At 39.5% G+C, this 23400-nt stretch overlaps 1 protein-coding gene across 9 annotated transcripts in view; it reads right to left on the bottom strand.

The window, feature by feature from the left end:
* The window catches only part of shg (DE-cadherin), a 406513-nt gene that overhangs the window by 174784 nt on the left and 208329 nt on the right, over nucleotides 1-23400 (bottom strand). The window lies entirely within an intron of this gene.

The following is a 23400-nucleotide window of genomic DNA, read 5'->3' as shown; positions in this document are numbered from 1 at the left end:
TGTGAGAAAATTTCTACGTAAGGGGGGGAAAAAAAAAAAATTCTTCACTAACAAAGTTTGGGAGTTTAACAAACAATGCCGCACGCAATCACCCACACCGAAACAACTCGATTTTCGAGGCATATCCAACGAAGAGAAATGACGAGCGGTAAAACAAAACGCCAGTCACATAGTCGATTATAAATCCTTTGTTGTAATTAGGTCTACACTGGTGATTTCATTCCTAAATAAATTGAAACAGCATTGTAATGGCTTGCACATCATTAAACGTAATCTGAATCACGTAGTACACGCACAAATTTGTAAACATTTATTTTGCTGGAAGGTCAGTTCATTTGTATACTTGTAGTGTGTATGTGCGTGGAGTTCTTTTTTAATATACGAGGAAACGAACACTTGTTTGAATGCATGAATTATACTACGACACCACCGACGACCTTCTACACATTCTGTCTGGCATCGCACCAAGACACAGGGATCATTAGACACTTGTTATCTGCTGGTTCTCCAATTTTGATAGCCTTGGTTCTGTCCTTTCGCCAGATTACCATAAGAGAAAACATCTTTTCTTCGTAACTTGGAATACAGCCAGAAGCTAGGATCTCCGTTCCTCTTAAGGCAATAAACTGGACCACAAAACATCTTGCCCCTGGGCGGATACCAAGAGAGAAAGTGTGTACTGCCTAACAAATTCAAGAAGGTAATTTATATCTAAGTCAGATAAATTAATAAAACTACTCATAGCTAACAATACCGAGTTAAGAATTTTATCATGACGTTTTAAACAACGAAACTATTGTAACATTTCAGCTCACTGCTACTCGTATGCTGGGCTTTAGCTGTGAATTTAAACTGCATTAAAACAAAAGGCAATCAGGGAGGAAAAAAAACAATGTTAAAGAGTTACCATAGTAACAAAAAATCCCCATCCAGCCACTTCTGAGTGCAGACACAAATGTAGGTCTTCTTGCGAAGAGTACGTAAATGTTATCAGATTTTAACCGAAATTGGAATGTGTCGATAAATTTTACTAAAACTCCCCAAACACAAAACTTCATAAAAATCCGTTCAGTCGTCTCGTGTTATTCAATCGGGGGGATTGATTTCAATCATAACGCGACTTCTTTTAAAGTAACCAGCTTCTCCGTACGAAATTCTCCAATCAAATTAAACATCTATTGAGCTGGGCCCTTCTTGTCAATAAATACACACATAGTCACAAATAAAGAACTGGATCTTACTATCACATTTTTACTTATAATGGGTGTGGCAGTGGATTGGATTAACCTAGCAAAGGATAGGTGCAGTGAGGGGAGAAAATGTCAATTTATCGATAAAGGATCTGCCCATGGATTTAGCTACCTAGTTAAAATTCAAAACCGAATTACGTACCACAAATAAAGTGCGTATGGAACGTACTTAATGTCTTCTCGAGGGTAGATTATTCAACACGAAGTGGGGTTCGGTATATCCATGGTAAATTACTTAATGAGGTTTAATGATAAAATAGACGAGCAGTTGCGTGTTAGTATCCGGCACTGCTAGGAGAAAGTAATTACAATAGACAGGCCTATAGTACACTGAATGACGAACAGAGACAAAGCAATCACCGGCTGTGACAAAGGTATCTGCTGTTCCTCGTACCAAATGCTACGGTATTACTTATTTAAACCATTATCCGGCGAATTTAGTCTGCAACTAGAGAAAGCTTTCGTTCTTAGCCAGACGTTTTCTTCAGAGACACTGAACTAAAACAATAAAATCAGTTACTGATCAGGACAACCTTATGAATACATTTCCGATGACCTAGATCGCTTTTACACTAAAAATCAGTCACGATCGCCTACCAACAAACCCAGAATGGATAAACTTTGAGGAATGGATTATTAACTAAAGCAATCTGTATCAATTAAATGAGACAAGCGTACAACAACAAAAATTTACAAAGTAGGCTGATGAGATAACGTTCTAGATATGTGTTCCACGCGGTTCAGACTTCGGCCAGACTACTGTTCTGCTGGAGTAACAATTAAAAAAAAACACCAAGATCCCTTCCCTCCAAAACACTATCTCCTCACTATTCATGAACATTAAGACGGGATCAACAACAACCTATCCACATCCTGATACAACGAGAAATCCGAGACGAGGCATGAACCTCTGAGACGGCCTTGTTGTAACGCGGTATCACCGTTAAATCAGGATCTGTGAATAATCACATTTACGAGGCTCAGCCATAAACCTAACTTGTGCCAAACACCCCTGAATTCAACCCATCACGATGCAACTGATGAACGCATTACCATTTCGGACTTACAGTCCACTTCAAATTCACCAACAGTTTCGCTCCTCGAAGCCGAGGCTTTCATAACATTTAAAAATTCAGTCCGTACCGCAAAGAAAACCCAACATTTCACCATTACAAAGATCAACTGGTTAATCCTTTGAAGCTCGTCTATATAATATTTACGAATTCAGTCCGTACCGCGAAGAAAACACAACATTTCGCCATTACAAAGATCAACTGGTTAATCCTTTGAACCTCGTCTATATAATATTTACGAGTTCAGTTCGTACCGCGAAGAAAACACCACATTTCGCCATTACAAAGATCAACTGGTTAATCCTTTGAAGCTCGTCTATATAATATTTACGAATTCAGTCCGTACCGCGAAGAAAACACCACATTTCGCCATTACAAAGATCAACTGGTTAGTCCTTTGAAGCTCGTCTATATAATATTTACGAATTCAGTCCGTACCGCGAAGAAAACACAACATTTCGCCATTACAAAGATCAACTGGTTAATCCTTTGAAGCTCGTCTATATAATATTTACGAATTCAGTCCGTACCGCGAAGAAAACATAACATTTCACCATAACAAAATTCAACTGGTTAACGCTGTTCAAGGAAATAATCATCGTTTACTGTCAGAATCATACAAAAGCTAGCAACGCACTGCGCGAGTAAAATACAGTCGCTCCATGTTAAAAAAAGTGGTACGTATTCGGGCCACTAGACTTTAAAGGGTTTTAACATTTAACAACGTAAAACAAACATGGCCATTCACGACGATGAAGACGAAAGAAAACAAGACATGAACAGAGGAGAAAGTAAAGAAATGTACAAACATTTCAGAATAGGATATTATTAGCTGAAGAAATAACAGAACCCTTCATCTCCCCCTTCCCCGGAGGTTAAACAAACTACATTATGAAATTCAGTTGACACTCAATGCTTTTGGACCTCGTACATCCAAAACGCCCACAACAAACTACGTCAGCTCGTTGTACAATTTATAAACAAACGCTTAAATTGATCCAGAAATGGGGAATTTAAAACTCATTAAAACGGTTTTATTTCTGCAGTAGGCAGTAAAAATACACACAATCAAATTAAACGAACGTTCCAGTGAAAAAAAGGGTGAGATAACCTAACACCAGCTCATAATGAACCTCTGTGTTTAAAAGCAGGAGATCAGAGCGCTCGGCAGCAAACACGCAAAATTTAATTCAAGGCAAATGTTGCGTCCACTTAGCAAACAACAGGCAGGTTTAAACAGAAGACGGATCTGTAGGACTTCTGCATTAACCACGCGACATTTTTAAAGGTGAAGTGTTTTGTTCGCGGTACGGAATGAGTTCTAGCTTCAAAGGGTTAATCATCTGTGATCACTAGTTTCAACGTTCGCTCAAATAAGATAAAAGAACGAACACAAAAAAATATATAGTAAGAAAGAAGGATGAATTAAATACATATACAAAACCAAATTAGAATGAAAAAAAAACAAAAACAAACGAATAAAGGAAAGTTAGAATAGATAAGTGATGTTGGATTCTGGATCACACAAGCAGGCAACTTCATACCTCTGTAATCTACAGCACAAAAGTAAAAGATTTCAAGACGACAATTATTTATTTGAACTGTTAAAAAAAATCATCAGTGAATGATTCTGACGTACAGAAAGCAGGCGAAATACTGACCCACTGCTCCAGACACAATCAGTCTATACGAGCGGAGAACTGATTTGACCTTGAAGTCATGACGTCACGCTGAATGCTGTCCTGAGAACATTACCCCTTACTAAAAATGTTGACTGGCACACTTAACAACTGGATGTGTAATCAGTGGCCCGGAGAAACATTACAGAGCTGAAACTCTAATGAAGAGTCAATCGGTGTTTCTATACCGCGTATCAAAATGGCCGTGCGCCTGCGCAGATAGGTCGAGTCAATTCTCCGCTCAGACAGACAGTACTTAAGGCGGCAAAGGGAACACTGTGTACGAACACGTACCAATGGACACTTCGCTGTCGTGAGACGCCTGAATATTTCGGACCTTCTATCGGAAAAATGTCAGTACGGCGTTACATTATCGAAGACCCGTTATTGATAGAGGGAGTGTCATTTTACAAAGCAGGACAGCCAGATTGACGAAGGCTATTGGCCACAACACCAGGTATGACAAACGAGATTAATTTAAAAATCACATGATAATTCTGTCTCGTTTCAACCAATCAGGCAGAAGCAACTTCAAAATGCAGAATTTTTTTATATGATAGTTCAAGTGGTCCAACCTAACCTCAATATTTAATAGTGTCCATAACAGTCCAAGAATGGACCCTACCCTGAGCTACCTGAATCCAATTCACAACCATATTCCTTTGTTTATTCGATCTATACGACTAGGTATTCGAAATAAATGTAATTTCTTTCCCTTCTAAAATATCATTCATTTAATATTGTCCATCTACGACCAGGTCTCCCGATTGTTCACTTTCCTTCATATGTTCCGACTATTATTTCTCATCATGACCCATTCATATGATTATCCTTGATAAGATAAATAATAATATCTGAAGAAAAGAAGATTTTTTTTATTTTAAAATTCTCGACTGAGAGCGCCAGCTCTTTCGGACTACTGAGCCAGTACTTTAAAGAAAAATAACGTAAGACATCGGCGAAATGAATAATGGGGGTAGCGTAAAAGCATCCGAATGTAAATTTATACATCACAACGGAGACTGTCTGGGTTCTTGAGCAATATTGAGTTTCGCCTATGAATACGGTTTTATTAAACAGACTGAACAAAGTTTTTGAACATATTATCAGAAATATTGCCTTCGCACTACCTTCTGTCAGAGCCACATAATTTCCACTCGTTTCAAACAGAAATATTATCACAAACTGAATTACAGGGTTTGAGACGGTCAAAAAAGGTACGATAATTCTTAAAATTGCATTCGGTCCAAGTCAATCGAGAATAATTAAACCCACCCCGTGCTAACAACGCAAAGAAGGTACAAGACATCAAACACTAAAACAACAGGTCTATAATACCAAAGACTCTCCCTTACAATAAAATCAGAACCCTTACGATGGGGACAGAATTTGTTCCCGAAACGTCGGTTTACTACGGTAACCAGTTGACGCGGCTGATTGCCCTAGAATATTTTATTGATTGTACTCGCCGCGAAAGTCTCAAATCCTACTCTCCCCAACAGTTTCCACGGACAATTTACATACGCGACAAAACTGAACGTGGCGACCCATCAGTTACACGGTGTCAACTAAAGAAATATGGCAGGGTCCCCGTTCAATAACCAGGTTACAAAAACAGGTGAAAATTCAGCTGGAATATTATATTCGTGCAAGAATAGAAACACGAAGACATTCGAGGGCCTTCAGAAATATCAGTCACGAAGGCATATATAATAAAACAGCACGGGCAGTCTATTCCCCGCGTCTTCCTTCTCAGAAGCATGATCACTTGCATGTACGATATCGTGAGAACACTCCACCAGAACAGCAGATGGGGTGGCGCATCCCTCTGTACTTAACCTCAAACACACTCAATAATAGAGGTACTTGAACAGAAACTGCACAGTAGTTGGTATTATCATCTTCACGAACAGAAACGTCCAGCGATCGATAAACCTTCCTTTGTTACACAAAAACAAATGAAAAGTTTGTGGAAATATGAAAGCAAATGCGTCCTAATGGAGAAACAGCTGACCACTGTTCGGGCTGTATCCAACAGATCAGCCTTGATTTTTACTTACGGGTTTATTAAACATTAAAGCCGGGGAAACAAGTGAGGGGGGGGACATTTTTGATTTGTGGTTACGAAGGTCTCCAGGCAGTGCCCGCTTGTCTAAATATTTAAATTAAAGGCAGCTTATCTAGTGTAAAATAAACGTGTTATATAGGTACATTAAAACCCACCACGACATAATTTACAAATAAAATACCAGTACACATTTATTTCTTATATCTGGGTCCCACTGTAACAGACGAGGGTAAGATAAAATGAAGAAAAGTTTTCTTGAAGTTTAAAAATGTAATATTTGTAATCAGTTTTATAACACGATAGCATAACACACATAATATATAAAATTTTATCGTAAATAATTCGATCAAAAATACGTCATTGTGCAACACAATCTCACAGGCTCCAGACATCATTATCATCATCATTCCTGTATCTGGGGAAATCAAAATAGTCCAACGTTGACATCAAATTATTTCGTATCCACGGAAGCAATGAGGTATGTCTGTGCCCTTACCAGTAATTACCGCACAAAGAATGTGGAAATGTCGTTGTCTGACAGAAGACAACAGGACTAAGGTCAATGGCCCCATCTTCCACAAACAACAAAATGGAATATTAACGTCACTCAGAGTTCAATGACCTCAATCCTTATTGACTGACTGAAATACGGACGGACGGAATATATCCTGCCTGCAATTAAAAAATATTACGTTTTAAATAAGTTACGCTTAAAAACGAAAGCCACATTTCAAACAGCCTATTAGATCACAGACATCATTATATTAGATACCCCTCACAAAATTATAATAACATTCTATTCCCTGTCAGATTCATTCCAAATGTTTTGTATTCGTTTATGTAATAATTTTTGTTTAATTACTAATTTAATTGGTACTTGTATTTTAAACACTCAGTAAATCTTATTTTGCACACACAGTGTATATAAGGGTTTTGTAAGACTCTCAAAATAAACATAGATTATTTACTTAAACAGCGTTAACAAGCTAATATTTGTAATGGTGAAGTGTTGTGTTTTCTTTGCGGTACGGAATGGATTCTTAAATGGAATTTAGACGAGCTTTGGCTTTAAAGTGTTTTTTAAGAGAGATGCGACTGTCTTCCCTCTATAAAACGACGTTTACATTTATTTAGTAACTCCGTATGAGTACGTGACATGTTTACAGGTAATCAACTCTTTGCGTAATTTACTCGATCGATTTCTAAACTTCCGGGCTTAATATGAACATGGAAGAGAATCTTTCCAAGTAAGTGAATGTTTTATACCTGTGTAAAATATGTTATTTTAAGTCGGTGAAAATTTGAATTGAAATTTTCATATGGTTATGTCTCAGCGTAGTCTTGTACATGATTACCAGCGACTTGTTCCACGGATATTTTGATAAAACCATACACAAGTCTACACTTCCTCATATAACCCATAAGACAACACAATCAGGTGTTGGAGACGGTAGCGTGTCAGAGTGCCACTCCCACCCCCGAGAGAAACACGACTAAACCAATTTTAAGTCCTCGCGGTGGCGAGTATGAAATTTTTTTATCTTCTGGGATGTTACGCCCTGATGAAGGAAGTATTAATCACCTCTGAAACGCCGTAAATTTCTACCAGACTACACGACGAAAAATCAAAAAGGGAGCCGAGTGTCAGGCGAACATCAAAGCAAAGTCGATCACACGCTAAATTAAAAATCAGGTCATGAAAACGTATGACGGAGTGGAGTTATAGATCCAGAAGACAATGACTGGTCAGCTTCATGCGACACGTCAGCGAAGATAAGATCTCCACTCCCTGCCGTGAATCAAACCCCGGTCATCCAGCCAATGGTTCAGTCATACGTCCGACGCTGACTGATCTATCTGCAGTGCCCGTAACTTTTCCTCCACTCCCCTAGACATCTTCCAAGGCGCGATGCACGATGCTGTAAAGGCAATGAAATAATGACGTGCAACCAAGCGCTGTATGACTAAAGTTACGGAAGAATTCTCTGGCACTTGCCATTCCTCTGCGAGTGGAAACGAGATTTCTGTCGTCCACCACCACCCCCCTAGAGCCGCGAAACCATATTTCTTTTATTTCTGTAACATTCTCTCTCTCTCTCCCTTCCCATTTCCAGCTAAACGAAATGTTTCTTTTTTCATTCCGATGCCTGTACTTTTTTTACTCTAAATAAATTCGTTTGTGGACGACAACGTAAGAAGAACGACGCAATTATTTATTGAAAGATGAAAATTGATGATACAGAGTTATTGAAAATCGCATAGGCCAAGATTAGATTCTCTTTTTCTTTTTTCTTTTTTTGAAATTCAAATCGAGCCCCACATTTCCATTCTGGCTCTTTTCTTTTCACTGTCCAATTTATTATTTCGTCTCGGATTAAGAAACCGATATTCTTTTTCGCGATTTTTAAACAATGCCAGAGTAGAGATATATCACCCATCGTTTCATAGCGAAGAACCACATTTTTCTACTTCCTTTATAATTCTGTTTGGATTCCTAGCGTCACGAGACACTTCCGTGTGTTTCCTTTACTGTACGACAGACAATCTACCGGCACAGCTCTCAAATAACCTCACTGTATTAATCTTCTACTTCACCACTGATGCAAGTAAAAATATGAACATCAAAGCTGATAGCTGCAACATTCAGTCTTAAAATATGAAGACCTTGTAAAATGTCGCATTTTCATTAATTATTTATTATTATTATTATTATTTTAGTGTTCTGTCTGACGACAGGTCCATATGAACAGGATCCTTCCATCCTTTTCTCGGACTGGGACCTGTTCATATACGTTCTTGGCAGATGATCCAGAAGTGGTTTGCCATTGCCTTCTTCTGTGTGTGAATGGAGTAATTGTTGGGATGCCACGGAGGAAAACTCCGTGTTGCCTAGACCACGGCCTTGCCCAACACAAGTTATAAATTCGGGCACAGCCGGGAATCGAACCCAGGATTACAAGGCCAGCGTTGTAACCGCTAGATCACCGTGGTGGTTTTTCATTAATTAATCACATATTATTACTCGTAGTTCGTTATAGTAACGGAAATTCGTAACAGACAGACATTTTTTTTAAAATCCGAGCAATAAATGATAACATTGGAGAAAATATTAATATAAAACTGTTACCCTGCAAAACCAAAGGGGGTTATGTAACAAATTTAAAGAAATATGTCAAATATCGAGGTCTCACGAAGCATGTAGTTAAAACGTGGTGGTTATCCTGTACCATGAAGACATTTGGGGACGTGAATGTAGTATTAACCTTGGCATAAGTGATTACCTTCATGCTCTGACCCCTTTAACCCCCTAAAAGAAATCCCAGTACCCTGCCCTGCGTTATAAACTGGTCTTGATATGGCGGGGTATACGTTTAGATACAAGTTCATTCACGGTAAATAAGAATGAATTCCCATTCTGGACCAAAACTGGATAATATATCAAATGTGGTTATTTCTTGCACGTTTGAATTATTCATGAAAACAGTTAAGATTCCCTATATTAAACACAAACCTATTTCTTTCAAAAAAAAAACACAATCCAGTCACTATCAGCTTGTGACCCAACTAAGCAAACACAAAAAGGTTTTGTTTCAAAACGCGATTCGTAGAGCAACATGACAGGCAATTTAAATCGGTGAGACATCGCAGTGGGACAAACTTTTTAAACCGAAGTAGGACTCCCTCATGTGGCTTGAAATAAAATTATGTCCGTGGAAGAATAACAAATTCACGTCTCAGGGTTTCTGTGTGTCAGACAGAAGCCATCAGTATTTTATCGCGTTGAGTAGAAAGCATTATCTGTGGGTCCGCAAGCATCAAGGCCCACATAATTAAGAGTTTCATAATATGTACGTAATCTTTTACAGTATACTGTCACACAAAACCCAAATGGAATAAATTATCAGAGATTCTCAAACGACTGGAGGATAATATTAAAATCGAACATAAACGGATACTGTACGAGGCTGTGGACTGAATTAATTTGATTCAGTATCGAGTCTAGTAGCAGACACTTATAAACACGGTAATTAACTTCCGGGTTTCATGAATGGTATCTTGACTAGCCTTGCATAGCTTAATCCAATTATACGACACGATGCCCACAGATTCATAACTGAAGTTCAGGCAAGTGACTCAAAGTTATTGAGTGACATGTTTTTCAACTGCTATGAAACACCGCTGTATCGTTTGCTAGGTTACGAAACAGCGTCAACCAACTGATCTTTGTAATGGAGAATTGTAGTGTTTTCTTCGCGGTACGGACTGAATTCTTACGTAATATTTATACGAGCTCCGGCTTCAAAGGGTTAACCAGTTGATATTTGTAATGGTGAAGTGTGGTGTTTTCTTCGCGGTACGGACTGAGTTCTTACGTAATATTTATACGAGCTCCGGCTTCAAAGGGTTAACCAGTTGATATTTGTAATGGTAAAGTGTGGTGTTTTCTTCGCGGTACGGACTGAGTTCTTACGTAATATTTATACGAGCTCCGGCTTCAAAGGGTTAACCAGTTGATATTTGTAATGGTGAAGTGTAGTGTTTTCTTCGCGGTACGGACTGAATTATTAAATATTATATAGATGATCATCGATATCAAAGGTAAAAAAAATGGTGGTGGTGTTAATTATTAGAAGTTTTTGTATTGTGGTTGAACTATAATCTTCACTGTAATATTCTATCGGCGTCTCACATTAAGAGAATAACACGGATTGAATTTATTTGAGAACATGATGCTGTGTGGAGATGAAGCGACAGTAGGATGAATTGGAGCTCCATTGTTTGCAGTCTTCACTAAATTTCAAAAGACGATCAAACCAAGGAGGATGAGATTGACGGGGCATGTAGCGCGCATGGGAGAGTTGAGAAGTGCATACACAATTTCGACCTGAAGGAAAGATAGTAATCGGAACGTAGATAAGCGAAGATAATATTAAAATGAAACTTAGGGAAAACAGTTGGAGGGTTCCCATAAAATGCAAAGAATCACTCGTCTATCTCAGCGTCCTACTATTGGCTTCTCCAGGACGACACTGTTCCGTGGAGAGGTGTCAAAATTCTTTTTGTCCAACTCTGCCACTGTGAGCTTGTCTAAATCTGTGAAGCCGTGTCAGAGAATTGGTGAGACACGACTTAACGAGGAAGCTGTTTCGAAATGAATTTCTAAACGCACCTAAAAACCTGCAGGCGAAGACAGACCTGTATACGGGCAGACCGACGAACTAACAGACTTTAGATGGACGACAGGCGGACGTCTCTACTGGCTGGTGCGGTTTATACGGGTAAGGCTTCATCCTCGTGTAGAATGACTAGAAACGAGCAGTGCTGTAACACTAGTATAGCCAGGCAAAGAAACGTGTCTTCACAGTATTATTATAATAGTGTATCTGCGTAACATAGGAGCCTAAAGAACATATATCCATGGAGACAAACTTCGAATAGATGTCACTAAGGAAAACAACTACGAGTTCAAAGTTTATAGTCGCCATAAAACAATTACGTAGCCCCAAACCACTATCCTATTCACCCCCTAGGGACGAAATATCGACTATTCTCCTTCTACGTCGACTTTATTTACAGCGACCAAATGGAAAATCTTACGAAGTTAATGTAAGATTTTCAAGCCCCCCCCCCCCCCAACAAATACTTATAGAACTTCTAACAACAACATTTCTAGCCGATATCGATAGTTCACGACCCCCATAAACATCTAGAAACAAATGTTACATTTAGATGCAGTTACAGCAGCGAAAATTCTTGGTAGATAAGAAAATACAAAGACGTAGACTGGATTCATCTGGCGCAGAAAGGGGTCAGGTGGTGGGATCGTGGGTAATCTTCTGGTTCCATAAAAGGCGGATACTTTCCTGGTAATATTTTTTACCTCTGTAATTTGTTTTTGTGGAGTATGCGAAAAAAGAAATATTTGAGGACAGCCATCCAACCAGACCTACTTCTTAGAACAATGAACAGAATTCGCATTCAGAAACTCTAGTTGGACGAGAAAACCTACAAACAAACGGAAGATTTGTTAACTCACGCTTTCAGTTTCCTGCTAGTAACGGACAATTATATCTGTTCTACTTGTTTTAAAAGTTTTCAAGTGCATCAGCCCTCAAAATAATATTACGACATTTTCGCTTGATTCTTTGAAGCAAGATTTATAATCAACCGGCACGAATTTTATCAACCCATTACCATGATCTTTGTAATGCAGCTGCGATGAGATTTCTTTAATGTAAGAACCTAATTCTCAGATATTACCTTTTCATCGCGCAGGATAGCACAAAATTGCGGGTAGCATGCGGACTGCGGGACCGTGGTTGAGAAACCGTGCTAGAATTGGTATCTGGTTTTGGTCCGTACGTACCCAACCTACCAAATGGATGGTTAAAAACAAAATGCCTGCCCGTATACAGAACAGATTTGTTTTCCGGGTAGACCGTATGACGTCATCGGCCACTTAACACCGTAGCTGATGAATGTAAATGCTGTTCCCCTATTTCGACACAAACTTCAGTTCTAACCGGATATGAGATTTCAAGTGCTCAAAGCTGTGTTAAATTTTAACATGTGCCTCCATCACTATCAACTAGAAACGGAATCTAACCACATCGTCCATTTACGTACACTACGAAACAAATCCTCCAAATCAGAAATTCTAGCAATATGTTCCGCGCAACAACGTATCAGGAAACAGGAACGTTCATTACCGCAATCACAAGAGCTCGACACTTGGACTCTGTCCTCAGGCAGCCGAGTCTAACCCGCTGTCAATAAATCCACTGGACAAGAACGTCATTCGTGCGACGCGGAGGGGAAAAAAAAATAAAAAAAATTTTTGACGGCAATGATCGCCCTGATGATGGAGGCAACAAAAAACCTCGAAAAACTTCTGCTCACATGTCTCTCCAAAATGGACTCTCATCCACGCTTAGATCTCTTAATGGTCTCTTCCTTTCAGCGTTGCTGACTTAAAGTGGGTACGAATGTCTCATCGTCCGCGTGAATGAGCCACGACTTAAATTGATCGTTCTTATGACGAGTAGCAGAAACTACAAACCTCCTCCTCACTGTAGAATTATTTTTTCCATCCTCGTCTCAGGTTCAAAACGGGTTGCAAAACAGAACACACGCGTTGAATCAAGAGAGATTGTACTTTTATAAATATCATTCACTGTCGATGTATTATCCTTTGTTTATCGCCGTCATCGGGTTTTGTGAAATAAGACACCAAGCAACGAAAATTGGTTGGGCTTAGATCGTTTTTGCACTTCTATGGCCGTCTAGCAACCACACCAGAGACTTAAAAGAAACGGATCACTCAAGCATCGGACTTTGTATACGAGATTAAGTTTTTCTGCTTCGAGTGTGATGAATGATCCAAGTACAGTATCTTCACTCAGGAATGACATCAGAATAGTTCTCCAGAAGTAGCAAACAGCGAACGTAAACTGGAAGGTTGTCTCTCTCACGTAAAGCGAACACAAAACTTGAGTGTGTTTTTGAGGACAGGACGGTGCAGAAAATTTCAAAATAAGGGGCTCCACGATTTTCACCGAATATTAAGATGAGGCGGGCGTTGAATGTACTACACTGATTTGGGCGATGCAGAAGAAATTTCTGGAGATCATGAAGACGTCACACTGAAGACCAAGGCGTGAATGGAAAGACAGTATTAAAATTAGCTTTCGAAAAACATAGCTCAAGAGAGACTCTGGTTACAGGCTGTCGTGAACACTGTATAGAATCTTTGGCTTCTACAAAACGCAAGGATTTTGAGTAGCTGAGCGTAGCTTTTCAAAGTGGGTCTCCCTGCTCTAAGGAGTTAGTTAAACTAGGAGCTTTTTACTGAAGAACCTCAACCACGCTATACAATACATTCCTGAATGGAGCACAGCTTCCTACTCTTTAGAAGCTGACTATTACTCAGCCGGTCAAGAAATTTTCAGCCTTTTACGGAAATCGATGGTTCACACAGCGTACAGAAAAATCCGAGAACGTTTTTGAACTACAAAGTGGCAGACGAATTTCCACTACATTCTGACAATTTCAATGCTTTCTTGGCTTTTTACATTTGCGTGTAAGGGATTACAGCGCCTGCGGGTAGGAGTGTAAGCTACCTGCACAGGATGTACGAAATATCTTTCAGGTACAAGCAACAGCGCATTCCAGTAATTGCAGGTCTTAAAACTGGGAATGCGATGGACTTTCTACCTGCAGTGGAGAGGTATTCTACACCAAAAAAGGTCGGAAATACTCGGAAACGCGAGATCTAAGACTCCATCGCCTGAACACTTTGAAATCGAAGCTTGTCTAAATATTCAAGAATTCAGTCCGTACCGCAAAGAAAACACAACACTTCGCCATTACAAAGATCAACTGATTAACGCTGTTTAAAGGAATAATAGAAATTTATTTTGACACTCGTATAACAGTGGTATTCAACCTTTTTTGTTCGCGTACCCCCAGATATAATTTCTCTTCAACTTTGTACCCCCAGAGTTGTTGGTGTATAATTCAAGTTATACATAGTATATAATCTACATCTAAAATAAATTAAATAAATTACATTACTGATTATTCAGTGTTTATCATAAAATAATATATATTTTTTTTTAAATTTCACGTACCCCCTAAGATGTCTTCGCGTACCCCAGGTTGAATACCACTGGTATATACACTTACCACTGGGCATCGTGGGATTCCACTTTACAAGGAACGCCTAATGTTCCTTTGTTAATGCGTAAGTAAAGATTCCCCGTCCCAGGTAGTGACTGGCGAGTTATCAACTGTGACAGAGGCCTCTGAATCACTTTCGCCTTGGAGTTCTGCAATGACCTGGCGCCAGGACGTGTCCAGATACGATGAGTTGGTGAAAGTGGGTGTGACCGCAGTCAGCAACATGCGTTACTCATGTACATAAAGCTTGTATGACCAGGGCTAAATCAGTCCACACTATGACTCTATACATATAAGACCCATTTTAATATTATCATCACGGCTATTTGTAATACGTCCCACGCCCTAGCTCTTCTGTTAAAGTTTTTGGTTCTCACCGAGTGCCAACGTCATAACCCATGCCACCTTCCTCGATCTAATCATTCAAATCATGTTTGATGATTTAAAATCATGAAACTCTCAGTACGTAATCTTCTCCGTTCTACTTCGTCTGAATAGCTCTCAGCCAATCAGCGCCCTGTTCTCAGATACCTGCGACGAGAGAATTCATTCTCTGAGAACTTTAACTTGTGTAAGTGAATTTGCATGTTGAAAAGTCAAAGTTCCTGCGTTGTGTGTGTATATTTCCAAGATTATTTTCTTGGGACGAGGAGGTGAGATTGCTTTCACAGTACGAATGTCAATGCGAAACGTCGGATATCACCTGATCTATTTCTTTTGTACTAAAGCAGCAGCTGCTTAGTTTCCAACGACAGAATAACAATTACATACAGGGTGCCCCAAAAAGATGTATACACATTATAATACAGAATATTAACCTTGTTATTGAACTTCGTGTATTGGGTTTACGAAGACATGAACAGAGAACATTCTGAACATCGACACCAGATTCGCAAATTCACGAAGTGGCCATGCTGACGTACGTTTATTGGTCTTTTATATCATTCATTGAATGTGTGTGTATATATATATTTTTTTGGGATAACCTATATCTTGATACTCTAATATGAAACAAGGCAAAGTTGGTTATTGAGTTTGAAAGCGAAGTTTCTGAAAGCAAAGTATGTTTTAATGGATCGCTGTCTGCATCGGACGGATGGACACATGTGTGCGTACCATGAAGTACGTTACCACTTACATTGCCGCTACGTTATCACATAACAGAAAGAATAACAACTAGTTCGGACACCAACATCGTGAGGAACTGTTGGCTCAATAACATTAAACGATGGTATATCAACTGAACACGTCACACAGCGTTGTAACATCTATTAATGAGTAAAAGTATGGACGGGGAAACGGTAAGAATTTTGAGAGAAGGAAAATTTGCTGTCGCGCTGCGACACTATATACACTAGATATATTTAGAATTACCGAGATAGTCTGCAGATCAACAAAACTGATTTGTGCTGTCTTATACCTTTGTCAGTTGCTATAAGAACCTGTTACGTTTACAAAGGATTCGGTGTTTATGGAACATTCTGTGAAACAATAAGCTCGGGAGATTACGTAATTCGGTTCTCATAGGCAATGAAACGTATCACTTTGTGCGTCCTTCAATTTGAAACACAACATTCCACCCCACCCCCACCCACAACTTACCCAAATCCTTATTTTTCAAATATATAATGCAAAATACTGAATTATTACAGCCGACCTTGAGAGTCTATCACGCACTTTCAGGAATGAAGGAACCACACGAAAGGTATTTTGAACAGGTAGAAAAATTACTTGTCAGCTATAAATAAAAATCGGATTAAGTAACCCCACACTTTTACAATAAGACTCCCTCCAAAACAGAAAAGGGGGGGCAGAAATTTCAGCACACAAAGACGTGCTTACATTTTTCCCTTCTGGGGCGTCCAAACATTTTAAAAGTGGAGATTTGTAAATGATTTGAGGTTTTCGCGGAACGACTGCCGTTTAGATGAGCATGAAACTTCTTAATGGTTATTCTCAGATTCCTGGATGGTTTTACATCTGATCTGGGAGAGTCTCAGAACTTCTGTGGCAGAAAATTATGAAAACGGCTGAAATCTTCCGATTCTGCTCGCTTAGATATATATACCAAGTCGCTTAGGCTTCAGACCACACACACACACACACCAGAGTCTAAAAATCTGATAGTACGTCAGCCAATTCAAGACCAGTTCGTGATATAATTTTCCTGCTGTCGGTGAAGAATGAGATTTAACGAATTTCGCGTGAAAAGACAGGGATGAAACGACAGACGAGTGATATCCATGCACTAGTGAAATCAATTATCCTCGGAAAAGCGATAAAGTTTCATTCCCCGTTCTAGGAACTTAATAAAAGCGAGATGATGTAGCTGAAGGAACGTCACCTAAGGCGATATTCAGTTGGAATATCTGTGACAGAACTCGCCACGAGTAGCAAAACTTTGCCGTGGCACAAGAAGCATCTTTCTTTACTTAACTATCACAATTAGAATAACAAAAATCATGATCATTAATTTTCCGTGACGAATAATTATGACGATAACAGAGATAATGGAAAATAGCTTTGAACGAAGATACTGGAAGGGTTTAAATGGGGGGGGGGGCCTGCGATCACGAAATGGCGCAGAAAAGAATTTTTTTCAATTAATTGACAGATGGCAGTGATTATGGTGATAGCAGACGTATAATAATAAATACGAGCACAAATATTGTCGTAACGTGGACACAGCTACAGCGTTAGTCAGCTGATCTACGTAATGGTGAGGTGTTGTGTTTTCTTTGTGGTACGGACTGAGCTGAGGTTTCAATACGTCAAGAAACTTACAAATAAACATCTCGACACAGGTTTTCCTCTGTCTTCAAGCAAATGCTGAGATGGTTCCCAAGTTCCAAGTTGCCACTGCAAGCTTCTCCTGCAGCCCTCCCGATTTAAATTCATCAAAATTTACCACCCCTTAACGCCGTCAAAATTTACCCCCCTCCCCTCAGTAGGAACTTCTAAATTATGTATTAAACTTCCAAATTAATAGTCTCAGCTTTCTCTAATACAAAATTTCAAAATTCCGCCTTTTATGCCAATCATCACACTAACGCCTTCACTCTTACTTTATCCTTAACAGAAGGACGAGCGGGCATTGCCTGGGGACCTTCTAGCTATAAGATGCTCTTTCTCCCCCCAGATATCGAAGTGTCTCTCACTTCTCCCCCACAAATTTCCTCTTTCTCTCTCTCTCTCTCTCTCTCTCTCTCTCTCTCTACTTACAAATAAAACTGGGCATCCATTTTTTAAAACTAACATCAAGTATGTAATAAACTTCATTACACTGCATGGTTTCAGTAGTCCGACACTTGTAAGTTTAGGAGCAGGGATCACTTTCAGGCTATTTGGCTTTCAAGAGACCTTACGATTGCTGAGAACTTCTGTTATCAAGGTTCACATATGTTCGTTGATACACGAACAAACGTATTCTTAGAACTGCCAACACGTGGTTTAACACGGCAAGGATTATATTAAAAAATCAACACGTTTCTTGTTCAACATTCCTATTCTAACGTCCAACGAGTGACCGACAAGCTGGAGAACTTGATAAAATTATCAGGTACTACAGCAAAGTCCACTTCAGCATTTCCTCCCACACATTTATCAACCTCAACATGCTTAACTCTTCACAATGCAGAGATATGAACTTTGCATCTTACATAGTTGCAATGATAAATTGTAATTCAATCTTATTAGAATAAATTAATCATCACAAATCAGTAACTATTAAAACAAATATAAAAATTAAATAAACTGCAATATCCCCCAAAAGAATACAGTTCCATGATTTGCTAATATAGAGATTCGTTCGTATCTCTAAAAAAAAAAAATTCTAAACAAAACTCAAAATTTTCGCAGCGTGTACCCTACGTGGCGGAATTCGTGACACAAATATTTTAAACCTAAAGAAAACGAGAATAAGACATAAGAAGTTGTACCTCGATTCGTACATTACAAAGTAGGCCAGTGTGCCTGTGCGACGAGAACCAAAGTCTTTAATTATCTTCCTGAATATTCTTCATACGGATACTCAAATTCCTACTTTAAAAACGAAAAGAAACGTATAAAAACTTCCCTAAAACCAGATTATCCCACTGCCAACTTGAAATTCCGTTCTTCAACATCAAGTAATCATTACCTCGTTGTGATCGGACAGTGGAGTAACATTTCCTTGTACAGAGGCCACACCTTTCAACTACCACCAGCATTCCAATACCAACCGACGTCCATCGGTCATTAAATCAAACGGAAATGCATCACGAACTAACCTTCTGCAAACATGCGCACTGACCTTGAGGCAAACATGACGAAAGACTGATAATAAAATATTTTATTTATATAAATATATGCTCGATTCTAAAGAGGGGAGAAATGCATACACAATTTTGATCGGGAAACCTCAACGGACCACGGACCTTGGTGATGGAAGAATAATGTAAAACCGAAACATCCACTCGATTTCACTGAAACCGCAAAATCTCATGTAGCAAATGAAATGTTACGTAAATATTCACTCTATTACTAATTGTTTGAGCAGATGGTCAAGCCATGTGATACACACCACATCCAAAGGGTCCGACCTTCATAAACCGGTGTGTGTAACCCAGTTACTGTCATTAAATCAATGCAGTGCCTTACAAACAAGGATTACGTACGTAATGGTGTTTCGGGGTGATGCACACATCCGACTTTAAATTATGAGAGACGTGGTTCATGCACTTTACGTTATTGGCAATTACCTGTCTTATAGTAAATGGTTTGAGAAGCCACAGTGGAATACTGAATCCAAAATAACGGACTTTGAACGAATTTATCACATTTCTAAAACAAATATATACTTGTACTAGATACAAGACTCAAACGCGCACATTGAACTCCGATATATAGTCATTTAATAAGTGATCTTTCAAATGCAGCTTAAATACCGAGGCTTTTAGGCTGTTATCTGGAAAAGATTATTCTGATACATACTTAAGTACAAATGATATGCTTGTACGTGGCAATGATGGTCTTGTTGTGGGTTGAAAAGCCGTGTGGGCTCGCAGGCAGATAACGTTTCGGAGGAACATACAGTCTCCATCTTCATGTCTAAGATCTTATGACAGTGACGATAACGATTTTCTGAATTGTGTCGCCGTGTGGACTCGCTGGTAATGCCATTTTTAGACCTGAAGATGGAGGCTGTGTATTTTTCGAAAACTGTGGTAACCATCGTCGTCTTCACAGGACAAGGTAAATCGACAAGAGAATGAACGAACAGGGTGATGAAATATATACTTTGAACAGAGACAGAAGAAAGTAACCATTTGCATTTACGACGAAAAGGAAAGAGAAATACTTTTGCTACGCTGAGCAGCTATCAGCTTGTACTGTGCTAAGTTGAGTTGTCTGAAACACGGCGTTGAATAAAAAATTTTCTATAACTCACATTACATTTGTACAAAACCAGCAAAAATATTCCAGGTTTTTCCTGCTCGAGGAAAATTACGATTATTAATACCTGAAGAAGGCAGCAATGCGGGGTGTTTCAGTGCCGACCCCTTCCGCCCATCTAACCTACATTAGTCTACGTCATTGAATAGATGTTTGTGAAAATTCATAAAAGAAATGTCTCTCGGTCTCGTTCCCACACATTGCACGCTCCAGCTGATGTACAGGAAAAGCCTGTGAAATTAACTTAATACAAACTTACACGTACCCGGAGGTCGGATGATTTCTGTCCAACACACGTTACGCACCTGCGTACGTACATCCGCTCATAGGTACGATAAGACAGTCGTGAAAAAGCGCGCCTTTTGTACCTACCACGAAAAATAAAAGAACTTTCAGGCCTATCTCGAAAAATATTTATACTGCTCATCAAAGCATGCATGAATACTAATTTATTTCAGTTACATAAAATAAAGCCTCTGCTACGTTTCTCACGGTGAGTAAAACAATGGCTGTTTTCAGGGTTGTAACGTAGTGTAATCCGGTAGAAGTTCACCGACGTTTCAGAGGTTCTTGCTGCCTGGCGATCGTGGATGCAGCAGTACATCTGAAACGTCGGTGAACTACCAGATTACACTGCGCTAAAACCCAAAAGACAGTCATCTTCAAGATCAGTAAGCCTTGAATTCCATAAAATACGCAGAATTTCCTGACATCCTGGGCTATTACGAACAGTTTAAGGTCTCTGCTCGTTCAGTTATTAGCATCCTAAATCTGAGTTTCAATTCCACGAATTGCACTGCACAAACAGACCACATTTCAGATAAAATCCAAAGTTCCTACAAACAGTTTTACACTCAAACTAAGTCAATCGTTCCTGAGCTCGCGAATTTGCGAAAGGGTTGTGATCGGTACTGCCCACTGGTGGGGGCGAGGGGCAAATCAGCGTCTCTCTGCTCTTCTACCGACGCCGATTTCTCAGGAACGGAACTCCATCATTACATTTACACGTTAAACTTTTACGCTTGCTCAAAACTTCACCGGCTTTCAGCTGCTGCAGCCACGCCCATCAATCAAAATAATTTGAAAATGGTTTTTTTCCGGTCTTCCAAAATATCAGCTGCAGGGTGCACACATCGAGGATCCCGACGGACATTCCTCTGCGTGCTTATACAGAATGTCCAACGTAACTCGGAACACACCTTATCACATGCGACGGCTATGTTCTACGTCGTAATTAGCTCATTTCACGGCAGATGGTTCGCTGCTGCTAAGACATGCTACCGTGGCTAGTTCAACGTTAACCGGGACACCCTGTATAAACAAAGGCGTTGTTCGTAATTCTGCATTCCTCACTGGCCTTCGCGTTAATTTATTGCAGATACATGGCTTCAAACATTATTTTTGTCCTCCCTTGAATGTTCTGTTATCCTAAGCCCCACACACTAACTTTCCAATTTATTAATCATTCATTATCCTAGTTAGAGACGCGACGGTATGTGGCCAAATTACTGACAGTGTCGTAAAATAAACAATATATTAGATTTTTGGTTCACGGCCATGAAGATGGAAGCAGTATGTTCCTCCGAAACGTTTATATCTGTTAGAAAGCCCACAAGATGTAAAAGCCCGGAATATTGTCACGAACTAAACATATGAAGACTTCAACTACTGAGGCAGTCATTAAATAAACAAGGAATAAACAAATAAAAACTGATTTTGTATGAGTAAATAAAAAATGCAAACCAAAATACGACAGCTCCGTCACGGATGCACGCCGTCAACAGAAACACATCGACAAGCCGCACGCGACTCGCGGGACACGGGCTGCCAACTCCTGACCTGAACTATATCATTTGTATTCTAATATCGAATCTGGAGTGGACCACACTCACTCTTTCCACTGAAAAATACAATATTAAAAACGCCCACACTAAAGTTTATACGCGCGTATAGCCGGGAGCCGCTTCCGACCTCCGGGGTCTAATTCTGACCACGTCTACAGTCAAATGTACTGTTATTTCGCCTGGAATGTCTTCGATAAAACGTATTTCTTACTCAACCAAAGTTCCGGGTGCAAGTGCCTAAGGACAGTCATTAAGGCGGGCAGAAGTAAACAGCGTTTACGTAGCAAACAAGCTCTGGAATCAATATAAGCTCAGAACACGGGGATGAACAAGAACTTGGGAGATCAAAAACATGATTCTGACCTTACCCTGCCGTCTACACGCCATAGGTAATTTTCTTTCATCCGATAGAAAATTAAAATTTCGTTTTGAATTATCTTAACTGCATTGCATCTTAAGTTAACGCAAAATTCGTTCTGGGGAAACACATGTAATTGGGCAATGATAACTCATTTTGTCACGTAAAAAAAAAAGCACACGATATTTCAGACTTGTTCGAAAACAATTTTCATACACATTTCGTACATTTATGTACGTACAAGGAAACATTCCTTGGCCACTCAGCTTTCTAAAGGGACTGGCCAATGATCTTATCGTGAAAACAAGTGAACATGTCGTCAGGGAAATGTTGTCTTGTGAAAAACGTAAACACTGTAGACCTAAGCCCATCCGAGACTCAAATTTACGAATGCCAGCTTTTCAAAAAAAGTTACAGAGTATCGGGCGAGTACAATAATTTGACGGTTTCTGACGACGTGTTCATCAGTAGACGACAGTTTGTGACGTCACACATAATGCGTCACGAACAGAAAATGACGCATGAATTCTGCAAATGATATTAAAAGCAGCGTGTAATCTATCGATTATAAAAATTTGTGATTCCTCGTTGTCGTCAATAAATTACGTCATCAACAATGCCGAGTATAAACAAACTCGGCATTGTTGTAGAACACGACAATGCCGAGTACAACACAACAATGCCGAGTACAACACAATGCCGAGTATAAACAAACTCGGCATTGTTGTGAAACACGACAATGCCGAGTACAACACAACAATGCCGAGTACAGCACAACAAAGCCAAGTATAAACAAACTCGGCATTGTTGTGGAACACGACAATGCCGAGTACAACACAACAATGCCGAGTTTACGTCATCAACAATGCCGAGTATAAACAAACTCGGCATTGTTGTGGAACACGACAATGCCGAGTACAACACAACAATGCCGAGTTTAGTGTCTTACACAAGATTTTAAAACGCAACCAACCCCCCCGAAGGGGTTTGTTGCTCTTTAAAAACTTGACCAACCC

Source organism: Zootermopsis nevadensis, unplaced genomic scaffold, assembly GCF_977971745.1.
Source record: "Zootermopsis nevadensis isolate Lab colony 2312 unplaced genomic scaffold, Znev_1.0 Znev_ptg000032l, whole genome shotgun sequence".
Lineage (NCBI taxonomy): Eukaryota > Metazoa > Arthropoda > Insecta > Blattodea > Termopsidae > Zootermopsis > Zootermopsis nevadensis.
The sequence above is the reverse complement of the archived record's forward strand: the minus strand, read 5'-3'. Positions and strand labels throughout refer to the sequence as shown.